General features: G+C 43.8%; 1 protein-coding gene across 3 annotated transcripts in view; it reads right to left on the bottom strand.

Moving 5' to 3' along the window:
* Window positions 1-15352, bottom strand: part of cpx (synaptic transmission protein complexin) — a 217131-nt gene that overhangs the window by 73874 nt on the left and 127905 nt on the right. The gene's annotated exons all lie outside the window — the stretch shown is intronic.

A 15352-nucleotide genomic window follows, 5' to 3' on the forward strand; every position in this document is an offset into this window, starting at 1 on the left:
TAGATCCGTCCGAGAGGTACGACACCCATAGGTTGAAAGCCTTGAGCCAACCTATTATATACGCGTAGCCGTTTTACAAACAAATTGAAAAAAGAAATCGTACATAAAAAGCAAAGTTAGAAATAACCTTTGACGGGCTGTTGATCGCAGCGGGAAATGCAAGACGAGACATTTTTTATATTCCAGAATTTCGGTTACTGATCCAAGAGGTTAATCTAAAGCTGGTCTATTGCTACACAGCACAGTATTCCTATAATGGGAGTGTACGTAATTGCGATAGCCCTCGTGGACTCCAATGAAAGTCGCGGTGAATTGTTTCTGACTCTTATAATGTTTGGGCAGGTCAAATGGTGAACTCTGCCTTAAATAGCTAGAATTTATCATACCCATTTACTCAAAGATCGCGGTTGCTCTGCTTTCGTGGCACAGGTTTTTCTGGACAGAGTATATCCAAAATTAATTTCTAAAATAAGACTTTCCGTCCTTGAAGAAAGAGATAGCCCACGTTCGCTATTTGCCATTGTGGCAAGTTAGTTCCTTTGACGAGCAAGCACGTCACATAATGGTACCTAATCTTTAGATTTTTTAGCCTGCATGAAGTTGCGGTGGGAAGCTTCATTCTATATTGGAAAGTTCAATATGTGGTATATCATATATACGGCATCGAAACTAAGAGATAGAATAGGTTGACCTATGGATAGGTTAAAGGAGAAAAGGAACGCTTCGATGGTGCTACGGGCTGTCGATTAAAAGGAGGCCACCGACGTAAAAGGGAACTGTATTGTTAAAAGACCACAAAAACGGCGTTTATTCGAAGGCCATAGTAGTACTCAGTCTAGCAGTAGAAGACGTAGTGATAATGGTGTCAAGGATTAGCATAGGTCTATCGGAAGGGAACAACAACACGCGGCTAAACGGGCATTTTAAGTACCGGGATCAGACTCGTTGGGCAATTAATTGCAACATAGCGAGAGAAGCCGTTATAGTTCTGACAGCCGACGCTTTGAACTCGCTGTACAAGTATTAAATACTTTGTCAAGGCCGGGGTGGAGCCAAAGGCACAGGCCACGTGGGTAAACCGCCAATTGACGCTCTCTACTGATTCGTCCTGCACGCTTGGTCCGATAGCAGTCGAAATGATGGTTGGGGTAGGCGTCTGTGCCTGTGTAAGTGTACATCTTTAACGTACATGTAGTTTAAGCTCTGTTTAACTATATCGCCATGTCTGTTTGTCTATGGTATAGTGTGTCCATGTGAGTACATATATCTCTGCCGGTCTGAGTTGCGTGAGTGCGCGAGAACAAGTTTGCATAGCAGCGCCATCTCATTGCCCCCTTCTTGGAATCCAGTAGCGGCGCTGGAACCGCACTCAGTTAAGTCAGATCATAAAATATTTACAACTTACCCGTCCTCCTAACCAGTCGTTTTCTATCTGCGAGAAGGCGTACGCATACGAAAGCCACGCTTTCGCAGTGGCATAGTCAAGCGTCGGCCGTTTAAGAAAGACGCTTTGCAATAACCGTGGAACGAACGGTCCAAATGAGATAGATATTTGCGGCAACAATAGAAACACACGTATAAAATACAAAGCAAAGCCAAAAAAATATGCGAATCATGTCTATCTAACCGGATCGAAGCTTGAGCGACGATGCAATCAGAGTCCATTGGATTACATAGTGGTCGAAACATTTTAGGTTTTCTCAGAAGCGAGGGCATAAAATGAATAAACCGCAGGCAAACCAGACGCGTTGGCAGGTGAGTCGCTAGCGGCAGTGATAGCGCTGTCATGGATCGTAGTGAGTGATAGTACAACGAATTGGACTTATTCCGGGTGATAGAGAACAGCTGGAAACCTATGAATGAAACGATCTAATGGCCTTTAGCTCTTCTAACCTTTACCTTCTACAAATTTCCCTTGTTGATTTCTTCCGGCCAGAGTCTGGTTTACTCGGAGGCGTCATTTTTGTTTGCGTCTTCTTTCCAAACAAGTTCAGCTATTGCTGTCGTGGCCACAGATTCTCTGCCGTCCAGTTAGCCCCGCTTCTTTCGCCTGCCGTCCTTCACGTTTGTCCTTATTCGAAACAAGATTAGAGTAACAGCAGCCACCGTACTAGTGGGCAACTAGTGTCTAACTCCTTTGTTCCAAGAGCCTGTTATCCGCAGTATTGCTTTGTCAACCATGGTGCTTCTGCTTGTTTTTGACTAGAAGTCAAAAGGTCAGTGTAAGAGCTCATTGTAAAGAGTAGGTCTCAGCATCCTGTGTCTATTGTGTGCAAGTTAAACGATAAAATGACGCCTAGTTTCTGGACTTCGTATCCCCTACGACGATTCAGTGAAGACATAATGTGAGCATTGTTCATCGTATAGAAGTCTATGCTTTGATACCCGTATAGGTAGATAGCTGTTAATTGTATTAGTAATCGAATTTGATTAACTAGAAGCTGAATTTGAATGGGTTCCCAACATGAAGTTATCTGAAGCAACTGAAATGGCTTATGCGTTTCTAGTGAACTATTAGACAATCAATGTTTGGAGTTCTATGCGTGTGAAACATCGCTTCAGGAGAAGGGCTGACTAAGCCTTTTCAACGCTTTATTTTCCCTTATTGGACAAATAAAACATAAATCAGGACACGTATGTTGAATAAGGAAGTCACGGTAATTTGGTATGCAAATCTCTCTCATTCAAGTGAATGTTTTTCTTCATTTGGAATTAATAGCTTTTTTCGTGTCGCGACACAAATGACTCTACCATATACTAGAGTCGTGAGAACTGGCTACTGGGGGTAAAAGACTGTTTTTGCCTCTAACTTTGAAGGTAAGATTTATGGTTTGTACGCAGAAAATTTTATTGGGCACTCTTGGGTGGCGTCTGGGCGGGAAACACAAAGTGAGTAAGACAATTAGTTTATTTACCTTCCGCTCATAGATTTTTAGTTGTATCAAATAAATCAGTACGCAGTCGCTTGCAGCATATGCTCCGTAGAAAACAAATAATAGAGCAATCCGGAACTGGAATCCCTTTATTATGTAAACCATATTGAGAGGAATATCTTCTTATTGGGTCTATATAACTCGAGCGCATTCGGCCGGAAGATTTGCTATACATTATGTTATTAGTGTGTGTATCTGTGCAAAAACATTCAGCGTCGTGCCACTGCAACGGAACACTGCATTTCCATATCTTCATCAAATGTTTTGTCCTGCCGCCTACATGTATGCGGATATGTATGGTCCTGTTTGTGTGCTTCGCGGGGGGAACTGTTTGCCCCCGAGAGAATTATTACTGTTGGTGGCTGTGGAAGTCGTAGATGTCACAGCCAGGATGATATGTGAAGCGTTCTCACATAGATGTTTAGTCGCAGCTGGTTGTTGTACAATGATCTATAAACAACGATAAAGAATTCTTCGTTGTTATCGTCATCGAGTCAGGTCTGCTTTCCATATTACCTGTAGCTTCCCCGCTTCTCGTTTTGTGATCCCCGCCTATACGATGCGACAACCAAATCGAAACCGATGCTCCCGTTGTCCAATCACCGTTTTCCTCTATGGTACAACAAAGAAAACAAGCCGTTGTCTGGCACGGATTAAGGGTCTGACGGCTTATTTTCGTCAATCAGATGATCACAGTTTCGATCAATAGAAAATACTGGTATTGACAGATTGTTAAAGTATAGAACCGCAACCACACTAAATGTAGGTTTCTACTATTATTACATTAAATGTATTATTGAAGATTGTTTGTATATCTGCCTTAGACATAAGTTATTAGAAGTCGGCTGCTCCTTCTTGCATGTGAAGGCAAACATCTTCAGGAAGAAAGATAAGCAAATGGATGCTTTGAGAATAGGTAGGTCGTCAACAGTGCCGCTTACAGTCGCTGTGCTTGTAAACGTAGACTAACCTACTCTACTGAACAAACAACTCAAGTCTCACCAGGAGGTGCTAAGACCAGCGACGATGAAGCACTGCAAAGTAGAACGTGGCAAGGTAGGTGTATTGATGTAAAAATAGGATGTCAGCTATCTCAGCTCGCCGGCGATCCGTTGAGACGTCGCACTGGCACACAACGGTTCACTGCACGGTCTGCATTGACTTGCTTGTTTAGTTTCCTTTCGTGTCAGCATTTGATGACTTTGCTGACAGATATACCCTCGTTAAGAAGAAGTGTAGCCTGGGGCATTCTTTTTTCGAAAGGCATCTAACATAAAACACTTATAATGACACCAGCAGTTACCGTTTGCGTCTCATAGAAGTAGTGGAAATCGGCCATATTCAGCCTCGATCTATTCTCGTCTCTAGAGAGTTACAGGCAACGGATAGTGCAAATCAAAATTACCGCCATCTTCTGTTCCTTGCGAACCTTTTCCCTTATCACGCATGCACCGCTGAAGCTGCTGGCCTGCCTGCGCCGAATAATCAGTACCTCTACCACAGACAGTCGTCTATGCCGCAGCCAATGTGGATCTCAGCGTCAAGTTGCTAAAGTAGCTCTTACTTTACCCTCCGTCGCCACGATCGCAGAAAACTGTCTACTAATACCACGGCTACTGCAGCGACCGCCACTACTTTTACGATGGCGGTACGGGCAGTATTATTATTATGGCATCCAACTATGGAAGCTAGCGTGCACACACACGTGTGTTAACTGGCCTCGGAGCCCAAATTCAGGGAAGCACGTCGCTTCGCTCTTTCCATTACGAACCTTTTGTTTCATCAGTAGTAACCCGCGTAACTCCAAGCGTCAAGGTTTAGGCTGATCAAAAAGCAACGCCCGACTTATTTCAAATGTTCTTTTCCCATTACCCTAACCATGAACTGTTCATTTCGAAATAAGTTTCCGCTGCGCTCTTACTACTAATCCATAAAATCCCACCAGAATTTCGCTCTGTGCTGAACAGAATTTTACCTAATGTTTGATTGTGTGTCATTGGGTTAAAGAAGATTTCTTTTGTTTGCCTTTTACCGAGGTCAGATACCAAAGCCACCTAGGACGTTCATGCCGTGGACAGCGGGTGCTTTGTAGCTAAGCGCATTACGCGAAGATGACTTGCGAGATTCAAAGATGGCATCCTGTACCCGTGCAAATCATGGCAAACAATCTATGACATGGCCGCCCTGTCGGGTTGCGAACATTTCACTGTCGTTGATTCTGTACTGGAAATTAAAAGCTTCGGTGCTTCATAAACTCTGTGAAGTACACACTCAAGCAGGAGTTTACTTTACTTTTAAGCATATCCTTCCGCACTGAGCAACACGCAACCACAATCATAAACGTTTAAATAGAATAGGTGACCAAAGGTGTAGTTTATACGTCGATATGAAAAGTATATTCCGTTTATTGATGTCCTTATTGTGATAGGTGGCGCTGGAGGGAATGTGGAGCTTTGGGAGTTACGTCCTAAGCCAAACTTCCATCCGAGAAGTTTGACGGGATTCCAAAGGTCGTATACACTGGGACGAGCTTGATAGAAACAAGAGGGTAATCAATAGTTATATATGACTTAGTCCCGTGATATACGTAAGGGAACGTAACAGAAAAGACCTGATAGGACGAATAGAAGGCTTTCTGGCACCCGCTGTGTTCTTCCCACCTTGTGTAGATGGAATACTTTTTTGTCCTGTCACTATCAACCGAAATTCGTAATATCGCATTTGGCAATGAGAAGGGCCACAAACCTGATCGGACTAGTTTTTGCAGAACCATACCTCAGCATTAATTGATTGAAATGTGGGAGCATGTCGAAGAATGTCACGGCATTATAAATTCATTCATTACTAGAGTGCGAGTGATCCGGGAAAACACCAGGAAAGCACCATTTGTTTATGTCGTCCGTGCGTCATTGCACCGCTTCTCATTTAGATGATCGACTTGCTTTCCAAGACACTCCTTGTGAATACATTGCTGCGAAACCACTAATATTCTCTTACCAAAGCTGGCTAGTCGAAACGAGCTAGTTGTCATGGAACAGTTAACTGTCGACAAGATGTCGGCATAAAAGAAATACTGGAATTTGAACGCTAAATTCAGTCGGAGTCTGTAAGTAATCGGGTGGACTTCTGCCTTAGTGCTTGTCTGCTAAACGCAGTTCAGGAGGTAGCCCAATCTGTTCTGAGACCCGGAATTCGCTCATCCTTACATCCTCAGTGGAAGAAGAAGAGCAAGCCATGGAAAGGGAAGGACAAAACGACCGACCGAATAAGAAACAAGTCACGGGAAAAACAGCGGTCATCTATAAGACGGTGTCGGCAATGAGGTAGCGGGTGACACAAGGAGGTTTCTACAAAGGAAAGCAGAGTAATCCCGAGCCAAGAGACGGACCGACGAGTGTTGAGCCCAGCAATACATCACGATTTATCTATTCGTTGGCATGCCAACCCAATGCAGTTTGCTCCAGTCGCTTTCACTGTTACAGTAGTACCAGCCACAGCTGACACCCTTTTGTTCGTGTTCCACTTTCGGTTAACGCGCCGGTGACTAGCATTTTTAGTGGAAGGCCCGCTGCGGCCTGTTGCAGTAGGCTTACTAGCTTAGCTGTGTAGAAGGGAGTCTGCGCAATTTGGACGGAGATCTCGCTAATCAACTTAGCCTCTCGCCTCAGCATCCAACTACCAACGTTGGGTTCCCAGCCTTTTTCCTCACGCTATCGGCCTCAAGGAAACGAGTATGAGCGCCACCGAAACAGACCAACTGAAAATTAATTTGAGATTAGGCACATACACACATCTTAACATGTTCGGCACTCTCTCTAAAATGAAGATGCCTAGTCGGAAGGCAAGTGCTTCCGATGTTCTGCAGTAGCGCCACTAAAAATGAAAACAACGAACCCCGATTGTAAGAATTCATATTTGACTAGTTAAACATCCCTCTCGCCTTATTCTTTGTGCTGTTTTTCTATAGACGCAAACATCGTCGATACAGAATAAGCTCATGTTGGAGCATGTTACCGCTCCTGGATATCAGAGTTCGTTCTCGCGCCACCCATAGCACAGCAATCAGAGTATCTGCCGGGGGCCATGAGGCTGCCCCGACGTCAAAAGGTACGATCTGCATAGAAACGGAGGGTCCTAATCACATGCACTTCTTGACTCCAATTAGTGTTTGCATGTCGACTTATATCGGATTATCGTTTGCATAGCGACTTGCTAGCTCCTTTGGCAGGTTCCGTCCGTCCCCGTAAATGGCCACTCTCGATAGCAGCGCAGGTTTACTTCTTGCCCCACCACTTCGGCATCTATACGGATACACAGCGCTTTCTTCCAGACTCAGGCGCACCTGATGTTACCATATCAACTTTATCTTACCAGCCTATTGCCATGATCAGCATCGTCATTATCTTACACTGATATCTTGTGGCGCAATCGGATGCATGAGCAGATAATACGCATACCTGAAAATCACACGAAATATAGATGTTCTTAATTGTTTAATAGTGTTCAATCGTTTTGACCTAAGTTAATGGCTAACTGACAGTAGGAGAAAAGGCAGGAAGCGCAAAACAAAAAAACCACAACAGTGCCCGCGGAGGCCATTGTTACAAACGGACAAATAATCTTCCGTTCGCATCAAACAGCCTTTTCCCTTGCGCCGGCTCCTTTCGCACGCTTACGATTGAAAGTGGCAGAGTGCTACTTTCGTTGAATCTGCTCTTTTGTTGCAGCGCCTGAAAGCTGATTCGTTGCTGCCTGGTGGTTCAAACGCTCTGGGTTAGTTGTTGAGGGAAACGGAAGCAGAAATAGGGTAACGTTTTAGGTATCCGCCCATTTAGATCAGCTCCAGCGTTGTAACAGGAGACGGAGGGGTAGACCGGAGCTCGACGAGGGAAACGGCCTTATCAAATATATCTGCATCAAATGCAAATTCACTTCTCATGAACCATGCTCTAGTCCCTAGTCTAGAACGAAAGCTCTAGTCTTCTACATGCCCTTACGTTCCTCCCAGATGGCCTGCTATCCTGAGTGTCCATATGTCCTAGCCGGCTTTTACAGTACCGCGCTGACACAAATCTGGTCCCACGTATTTGAGAGCTCTTTGACCACCAGCGTTATTTGCTTGGCTCAGGAGAGTTGGCAATCTTGGCTATCAAGCGCTGTTAAATTGTACAAACTTCTATTGTGCATATCAGGACCGCCTATATACATATACTTCCCTTGAAATTTTCGAGAGGTGCATCGTTTAGACAGATGATGAGAATGAGTGATATACCCTGATTGATATGTTTCGAAGTCGTTTATAGAGTTAGGGTGGCTACCGTTGTGGATTAGCAATGGCGTTGAATCGTTATCGTCATTAATTTACACGTTCATAATATGTGTACCTAATGTTTATGACACGTTTGTAATTGCTGATGTGTATATTTACAAATATGATACATTTACGTTCATATCACACTATGTTTATACGTATGTATGTCTATTTTTTTCTTAGTTTATTCATCTGGCTTAATATACGGATACGAGTGAAGCGAATATAATTATAAGATACAACACTAAGAATAAAAGGCCTTTCTTTTAAATACGTTCGCTTTTTCTAACAGCCTTATATTTTTCTTTATTAGGACGCGTAATAAATATTTTACTATATGTAGCGTGCCTCAACATGCTTCCAGCTGCTAGTACGATGCTTCATGAAGAAGATATCTCTAAGTGGAAATATAAATTTCAGGCTGCTCGAAACTTGCTCCTTGATTGCATGTGACACATGAAAATGGTAGAAATGTCGGAAACGGCGAAGAAAGGGGCGGCGTGTTATAGTATTGAGCGCCTTAGGCCAGCTATGCTTTTATATAACAATCTATTTGTTGCTATATGCTTGGCCAGTTTACGATCGGGTTTATGATCTGAAGAAGCAGAGTCCTTAACACTCAGATAGTAATGATAATGTGGCATCAACAACTGCTATTAGTATTCAATGGCGTTCCATTCTTGGTAAATTCGATCGTCCCAACTGTAGCACTACATTGGCAAGTGGGTGGATGAGTGGACGGATGGATGACACTATTTGAATGAAAGATGAAAAAATTTTGGTAGCGCATGGCAGCTTAAAGCGGTACCAACCCTAGCTGTGCGAGGCTATAAAGCAAAGATGAGATCGTGCACGAAGCTCTGTCATGTTGTTTCGAATGAGCTTGTTTGTATATAGGGGCATGGATATAGCTTCTGAGCCAGGTGAAGTCTGACCCAGCGCCGCTATCTAACCCGCTTCGCTAATGATGCGGTGGCTGTAGTTGACACTGAAGGGCCCTTATCGTCGGCATTGTTATCGCCGTTTGAAACGTTCTTAGTAACCCAGAAACAGGGGGCGTTAGACGCATTGGTCTAAGTGATATGCAGCACAGGGACCGCTAGTCGGCACTACCGTCGTCATCGTCGCCCCCTACCGATCCAACAAAAAGCCCCATTCCTCTCTTTACGGAGATGAGGCGCGATGGCAGCAACGATTCAGTTACGATATTATTGCTACTGTTTCTGAAAATGGCAGCCAGTACGAGTGAGCGAGGCAGACGGATGGACAGAAGTGTTTCTCCTGTGAGGCGATAAGACGCTAGTAACAGGGCAGAACTACGATAGAGTTCTACATTTCTGTCTTCCACACATTTGCCTTCTGCCTTCAAAGCGCTAACAAATACGCGTTTAATAGTAGCAAACAGGGCGAAAATCATATAACCTAACATAAAGTATATTACCTATGAATTGCTGCAATTGAAGCATAATTGTTTTCCTCAATAGTAAAAGCTCAGTAGTTTCAGGCGAAACATTATTAATGTTCTTGGTGCTAGTGACTTTAGGAGTACCTTTGGCTTGATTACTGCACAAATCATCACTATCTATATTGGCTAGTTTATTTATTATCTTCTTCTCTGCAGTCTTAAAGGGTTGCTTTATGAACCTCGGCAAAGCAGACCTTTGCGGTAGGAATGCTACATCTTGCCTTATAAATATATATTTTGGACCCTGTGGTATGTTTTAATTTTACATTAAACAGGCATACGTCTCGGCAGCAGATGCGTTTGTTAGTTACAGGACTACTATACTATGTCACACAAGAACTTGTGTTTCATTGTCAACCTCTTAGACGACAAAGGAGCGACAGGTTGTTCTACATGTCGAGTTCGCCATCTTTAAAACTACACTAACGTATGGATGAATAAAAAGACCCCTAAGTACTAGATAGACTCAGCTACTGTTACAACTACCTCTCTGATAACGAGGGACAAAATCATGACCTTTTTTGACATTTGCATTGTGGTACCGTGGCTGTTGTACTCGCACTAGCTCGTACCTACGAAGGTCGCAAAAGCCGGTGTTGACTGAAGATGCCGCAAGGATTAGCATCATCGATGTTATCAAATCCGATAACACAGAATTCTTCTATGCTGTGTGTTTGGAGCCAGTCATCAAGGTCAGTTTATATCAGTCGTGGGTAGCAAGTTTTCGTCACAAAATGTTCTAGAATTTACGCAATGGAAATTTTGTCTGCAGTCAGTCGTGATCTCGACTAAGTGCAGTGGAGACGATTTGTCCTTTGTTTGGTCAATCGCAAGTTCATCGCACAAATTACGCACGCGATCGGCTATTGGGAAAAAACAGGCAGTATAGCTGTCAACGTCAGACCTAGACCTACCTTTGGCTAGAGAGGTGAACAGTGAAAGATGAATGTTAATTGAGGAATAATCAGATATCATTTCATTAAACCTCAAACTTAGCACAGCTAAAAAAGAAAGACATTCAAACGCGCTAGCCTTTTCTCTACCATCGGATACAAATCGTCTATTGATCTGGAAAGCATCCATATCTTTGGTACCAGGAGCTCACTTGTTAGCATTGCTAAATAACTCAATTTATTTAGCATTTCTCCACTCGGGCATCTGCTCTAACTGATCTATCAGCAATACAGTAAGCTGGGTCTAAACTCAGACCGACAGTTGGATGTAACTTCACTGTGGCATGGATTGCGTATCCATGAGGGTACGTTTTACAAAATGAGCGTTTCTGCTACATCGAACAGCGCCTGCTAAGTATAACACTTATGTTTAAGTTCTGTAGAGATGTTTCCTTGTAAAAGTTGTTTGTGCCCGCTTTCATACACAGAAAGGCCGCAAAAATTGTGATTAAATGATAGACTGATCGTTGCTGGCGAGATACAGGCCACACAGAAAATCCCCCTTCTTCGCGACGAGGCAAAACAGTAATGGCGTTTCCCTCATTTTTCATCGTTCGTATAATGGCCCCTTATAATCAAGCAACACAACGCTGTTAGAGTGTTGTCTTTTGCTGAAGCGAAAAAATGAGGGAAAACAGCGAAAGAAAAGGACAACTATGATCTTTTTGTTCAGGTCTTTTGCCTGCCTACTTCCCTCGGTTTCCCTTAACATGCAACTGAGGGCGTGTCATTAATCCGGACCGAAAAACAAGACCATGAGAAAGAAACGTCTGAACGCAAGGACGACAGATAGTAGCAGTCTAAGAAAACTAGGGAAAGCTCCAAAAACGGTAGCTTGTTAAAGCTAGATGTATAAGTTTAGGGCTCCTTGATCATCATTCATCGTAGACATCGTACATTTAATTTTGCAGTTGCTCATTGGACATGTCGAATGATCGGTATTTACTTTTAGCCCAATCTCGTGAACTGAATTATTTCATTAGGAAAGTAGAATTATCCCATCAGGTTGGAGCTTACGCTCGTTTGCTTTCAACGTGACATTCGCGCAACGTTTCGATTAGGTAAAAGGCTCGTTGGGAGGACTGGAGGATTCCACTTGAAAGGCGAAACGAAGAGTTTTCCCTTAGGGGAAGTTGATCGCCACCATCAGCTCGGCGGACTTGCAAATGATGTGGCGCACTCGCTGCTGGCCTATCGACGTGAGCATAACAGGCACCAGTCGACGCTGTATGTGTTTGTGTTTATCGGCTTGTCTATCAGTCTGTCTGTTTGCGTACGAGCAAACGTATACATCTGTGGGCGTGTGCTTGAGCGTATCCGGGTTGCCCTGTTGTCGTGTCATTATCAGGTCGGACGACCGCTGTGGTGTTATAATAGGGAAAAAGAGTACCACTTCCAGCTAATCGTAACCCACCGTCATCGCTATTAGGACCAGCAGCATCACCATAGCCAGCCAGCATTGCACATCGAACCGTTACCGATCAGCTGGTGCAAGCGTCACAGTATCTCTTCTCGGCACCGATTAGTATGCGATTCCATGCGTTGGCGAGGATTTGTAGTCCAATATTCAAATGCTTGAACCACATCGACAATCGCTTCTCGTTTGTGGCATGATTTGGCGTTACCCTTTGTCCTCTATATTGAACCAACTCGACCAGCTAGCCCCAGGTAGTGAAATGGATAACAGCATCTCGAATGGATGCGATGTCTATTTATGCCGCAACCATAATTTGTTGCCAATCCTAGCTTGTGCAACGGAAATAGCACGACAAATTGCCCCTGTTGCTACACCCATTTTTGTTAGACGACTACGGGCCCTGAGCGGACCCGCACCGACCAGCTATGTGATGGTATTGGGTCTGAACGTTTAGGAACACACAAATGTGGGTCGGTTAGTACCGACACAAATGTGTTTTATTGGCTCTATAGCTCGTTCGTGATTAGCAATAGCGGCGAAAATACTTACAATTTATTATATTATTGGTGCGCGCCCTAACATCCAGCCGCTACTGTCTAACATATGTTTTGGGTTCGGTTAAGGTTGACTGTGCTTTGTCTAGCCATTACCTTCCTAACCTGAAGGGATATGCAACGGAGGGTGTGAAACCACCCGCTGTACAGTTTTGTGAACGCCTGCACATGCGCACTTCCTCCCAGAGTAGTAAAGCGTGTTTGCAACTTCAGCATGAGCTCGCGTGAGCCGCAGCAGCGCGGCGTATACTTTGACGTGACATAGGAAGCCGTTGATGGGTACGTACTCAAGGGCATCGGCTCTTGCTTCAAATCTAATGACGATCTCATTAAGACAGCGTTTGCTCGTTGCATTTTCCTGGCATCGGCCACCTCAAGATTTCCCAACTCTGCGGTGAGCACCATCAGGAACTCTTTGTCCGACACGAGTGCCTTATTCCGTGCCAGGCGAACGCACCGTGTCTGGCTGCTGTTAGCGCTAGGATATTTAGTCTGCCGTATTATTTTTCTTGAATGGTGGGGTTGACTCGACGGAAATGAACCAAATAAACGTGCTGATCAACTGTTTGACCCATAGGAGGCCATTTTCGGTAAATTAAACCCTCGCAGTTTCACCAAACGCAAAGTATGGGGTTCTTTAGATAGTGATCTGGTTGGCCGCAAGGCCTCGACTCTCTTCCTGGAGCTAGCCATTCTGATTTCTGATTCATGTTGGTGCACAAACACGATTTCTCATCACTCATGACAATTCTGTGCAATATCGGTTGTTATGGCCGCATGATGCCTGATAACGGGCGAGATGTTGGGATGCAGCGTCGAACCGGAGTTCGTTGTCAAATTCAGAGAGTTTATGGGGTACTCAAGCTCCAAGTTTTTGTGTAAACCCAGGGGACCTCAAGTGGTTAACGATAGTCTTGTGGCTGCAGTCCATCCTTTTAGCCATTTCGAAGTTGTTTATCGATTGTTCTTATCCAGTAGTGCCTTCAGATAGTCGTCATCAAATTCAGAGGGTCGGTCAGAGCGAAGGGCATTCTTTGTTGCCCGGTTGTCGGATACCGTTTTTAAGCTTGGCAAACCACTCTCTGCGATCCTGCTAGTGATAGCGTCGTTTTGGCTTCGGCGAAATACATAGTAAAAAATGTCGACAATAGATTTCTTTCCACCTGCAACGTCCACATTTAAGTTCTTTTACACTTAAATTGCATTTATAGCGCGTGCGCAGAAAGAGCCTGTTTTGAAAGATGCAGCTGGGATAAACAGCGAGCAAGGAATAAGCCGAAAAGGAAACGCCGGAATTTTCCTTTCAACTTATACAGCTCGAGTGAATAAAGTATTACATCATTAAAAACATGCTGCAAACTAGCGGAAATATCCGCTATAATTGTATATGTCAAACTGGTAGGGAAATGCACTAAGCCAGGCTATTTACATACGAATGGATGTACTGAGCAATAGGTACATCAACAGTAGGTGAATATTCAAGCTTTTTAGAGCAATCAGCTTACGGACAGAAAATAGAGTGTACATGCTATATTGTTATACTCAACCGCACGAGTGACGAACTCGGATAAGGCCAATCAAGTGGCCGGGTAGTAAGTCCTGCACGATGAATGTCGGGTGTTAGGGAGAAGATAACAACGATGAATATAACGGAAGGCAGTTGTCGAAAGGGCACGATTGAGCTGAACCACAGTGAATTTTCATCAATTCCTGTCCCCGTCATTGATCACCTCTAGTTTAGCTAATTTACTGTTGGCTTTTTGATTCATCGGAAGCATCAGCCGTTGGTAAAACTACTGTTCCTATCAATTATTAACCGGTCGGGGCTATTACTATAGGCTTAGCTATAATGCCGCAATTTCTAACCTTTTCACTGAACCTACATGTATACCACTATGATATGGCGGCATAGGTACAATACAGATCCCGTACGCCTAACTAGTTACGAATAGATACGATACAAATGCTTCTTTACTTACACAAAATGGAGACGCAGTAACCAATGTCACGTATTACGTTTCGAACAAGATTGTATGCTAGAACAATAGCACGTACTACGGTGCAATCGTTAGAAGTTCAGGCGGAACGTTGTTGTTGTCGTCTCAATTGTAACAATGTGAAAATTGAAGCACAGTGAAGCCGCGTAATGATAATGGCAAGGGTCTGCGTCCTTGCTATAAGGGCAAGAGCTATAAGGGTTCCTTGCTGTAAGGGTTTTCTATCGGTCGGCTAGAAAGTAGTGAACGAGAATTTTTTGATGTACACGATATGCGCTGTGCTATACAGATCATTTACTACAAGACAGACAAAGCGTATATAGGTTATTATAAATGCTGGTTATTTATACGTACATCTGAGCGGTTCTTCTTCCGCGAATTTGGTATCACGCTGCTTACTAATAGATCAACATTACTGAAAATTGTTAAAAAAAAAGTGATATATCAAAATCAAATCAAAGATGGCTGTTTCGGGTCCGGAACCCCAGCCTTTCAGCGAGCTGCTCGCAGGCGCTATTCGATCAGTGTCATTATAGTTACTATTAGCGTTATTATTCGATAGCATAGTGAAAATGTGGCTGCCTTGCGAGGCAGCGTATATTCAAATGAGGAATCTAGTGAAGTCTGAAATTACCCTGTGGATACATCTTCGACGTCATCTCGGCTTCCTTAACATAACACTCACCTACGTTTGCCACGGTGGCTAGATAATGGATGAGTAA

Source organism: Varroa jacobsoni, unplaced genomic scaffold (assembly GCF_002532875.2).
Source record: "Varroa jacobsoni isolate VJ856 unplaced genomic scaffold, vjacob_1.0 scaffold_1329, whole genome shotgun sequence".
NCBI lineage: Eukaryota > Metazoa > Arthropoda > Arachnida > Mesostigmata > Varroidae > Varroa > Varroa jacobsoni.